General features: G+C 41.5%; 1 pseudogene; it reads right to left on the bottom strand.

The window, feature by feature from the left end:
* The window catches only part of LOC123158523 (AAA-ATPase At3g28510-like), an 11,101-nt pseudogene extending 8,416 nt beyond the window's left edge, over window positions 1-2,685 (bottom strand).
* Window positions 2,686-2,913: the final 228 nt, after the last annotated feature.

Genomic DNA, 2,913 nt, shown 5'->3' with positions numbered 1-2,913 from the left:
GCTTGTTGTGCTCGTGACAGGCCGGGGGAGCACACGGCGAGCGCGGGGCTGGTCGTAGCAAATCCAGCACGCGGTGGCGGCTCTGTGGGTGCGACGTGGGGGGAGTAGGAGGTGGGCGGTCGTCGCCGCTCGACGCGGGGGAGCAGCAGACGGTCGTCGGCACGGGAAAGATAGAGATGCGGGTGAGAGAGATAAAGCTGGTCGGCTATGGAGATAAGTAGTTGTGAGAAGCACGATTAGTTCGATCGAGCAGCCGACGCAAAGTTGGGCCGGTGGGTCGTATACAAATGTTTTCGCTATAAAAATTCATTGAAAGTACAAAGTATCTCAAACGTAATAAGTATTACATCAAGGTCTTTAGACCGTCAAAGGACCTAACGTCGCCAGAACGACCCACTGAAACGCCAACTACCCCTCTCTTATGTAAGCATTTTCTTCTTTTCCAAATGGTTGAACTTCAAGTTCCTAATCACGTTGGCTTGAGCAAATTGACAATGCTTCCATATGCCAGCCTTAACGACATGCATGTATTTGTTGCATATATAATGCCAATGGTTCGTGTGGTGATTTTGCTGAGGTTGAAGCTTAGCTAACCACTTGTGGTCGTCGTTGGGGCCAGAGCAGGTGAGGAGGATCTGTACTTTCGATGTAATTTTTATCATGTTTGGAGTGTTTTGTACTTCCGATAAATCTTTATAATAGATATGATATTTTCGCAAAAAAACTCACGCCAATACATCAACAATTATATATCCGGTGACTCTAATTGGTGAGCTAATTATATATCAGGCTTGCCAATAGGGCTGAACTTATCAGTTAATCATATTTCACAACCTCGGATAATCCGGTAAAAAGTACCGGATAATCAACATCTGACCGATATTATCGATACCATATCTGCTGGATATCCAATTGACCAAAATCCGTATCTGTATCCATATCCGACATCCGACGGATTCGTGCAAGTGCAGACCATATCCCTAAAAACAGATGTGAATACTGATCCGGAACAGGAATTATCATTAATATTATATTCACATAGGTTACAGAAAAGTTTATAGCAAAAGAAACTTTTAGTGACCTAGAATGATTTTTTAGTATTCCTTGACCTCAGCCAACTATTCTCCTGCACACTAAGTTCTATCTGATTAATTTTTATAGCCCTTGTTCTATACCATAAAAAGTAAAATAATTAAATATAGCTAACATACCTGGTGGCAAAATTATTGTATTCCCCGTGACTCCAAAAGAAGAAGGCCCAGAAAGTGGACCACCTTTGTAAGAAAAACTATCAATAAATATAATACTTAAAGAAATATTTACCCTGAAATAGTAATACTAAAAATATATTATTATGTATTTACTGATACTAATTTGGCGCTCAAATTCTGGATATTGTTTTTCTAGAAATTCAGTCAAAATTTGCATGGTGTGACTTTTTTGTCTTTATTCCTTCTTATTTGGTCATTAGAGTATATCTAAAACTAAAGATTTTAGAAATGTCCAATGATGATTAAACATTAGTATTGATGGCTTACATCTAACCTTAATTTAGTTTCCTCAATCCGTCTCATAATTGATCATAATGTAGTTATGCTTAAATTTGGTGCAAAATCATGCCCTTTCTGCACATGCTCATCTCACAAATTATGAATATCTCTTGCACATCTATATATCCATCAAAACATGCTCATCATAACGTTGGAGCCTTGGAGGTGTTCGGGCTGAACCATTTTGGCACCACCTTCAACACGGTGACCACAAGGTGAGCTTGCGTGCGCTGGTAAGCAATGCTTCGCATTCTCTTTTCATATAATTGCCATGTGTCTGTGTCTTCGGGTCTGCTGTAGCATTTGTATACTTCATCAGAACAAGCAAGTTTTATAGACGAGTTATATACGCCAGACTGCTGTCTTTTGTTTTGTAAACGAAGCTCTGTTTGTGTTCTGTTCTTACAACAATATTATGTTACATTTGGTCAGGGCTGAAAGAATGCAGAATTGGGTTGCTTAATTAGTTAATTAATGAATGAACGGGCCAATTCAGATTTGGGTTGCTTAATTAACTCTAGGAGCAGGATAAATTCTGATTGGTAATTGCATATTGTGATTGTCATGCGTAGTGGCGGCATTGGGTTGGTGAAATGGTAATGAAGCCTGCGTGATACCATGTTTTTTTTTAAACTAACTTGTTAGCCTTTTGCTGTAGGTAAGGCGTGTGATTCCTGTTGCAGTAGCTTTTTGTATTGTTACACACTTTATATGCAGCAGCATTACAAGTGTGAGAAGAAAGAAATATTGTTTCACTTGAAAGGTGCAATATTTTTCTCTCACCAAACACTGCATTTTTGTTTTGTAAGGGACCACTAGTGAACAAGCTCATTCTTTTTCCTTGGCTTTCTAGCGTGATGTCACTTCGCTTGTCACCTTGCTTAATATTCCCATTGGCTGCCTCGGGTGCTTTGTCCTTCTCTTTGTCTTCCTCCTTGCCTTTCTTCACCTCTGACTCCTCTGTCTCCTTGGCTTTCTTCGCTTGAGCCTCCTCTGCCTCCTTCACCTTGGCCGCCGCCGCTTCCTCCTTGGCCTGCTTGAGCGCCTCGGTTAGGCCTCTCAAGCACACATCCGGGTCCCTCTTTTTCTTCTTCGACATGGGCATCAGGTTCTCTGCAACGTCAGCGGGCGACATGTCGGTCTCCTCGAGTAGGCGCTGAACTTCCCCAAACAGCTTGTGCTCAATGACATCTTTTTTTTAGAAAAGGAGGATGACCCCCGGCTTCTGCATCTGGGAGATGCCTACGGCCACTTTATTGATTATTCTCGAGGACCTTACAAAGTATTATAACAATATGCCTGAATCCACCATCTTGGATACATCTGCCGCTACTCCTATCCATATGATGAAGGGGTGCTAGCT

The sequence above is a fragment of the Triticum aestivum genome, chromosome 7B, assembly GCF_018294505.1.
Source record: "Triticum aestivum cultivar Chinese Spring chromosome 7B, IWGSC CS RefSeq v2.1, whole genome shotgun sequence".
Lineage (NCBI taxonomy): Eukaryota > Viridiplantae > Streptophyta > Magnoliopsida > Poales > Poaceae > Triticum > Triticum aestivum.
The sequence above is the reverse complement of the archived record's forward strand: the minus strand, read 5'-3'. Positions and strand labels throughout refer to the sequence as shown.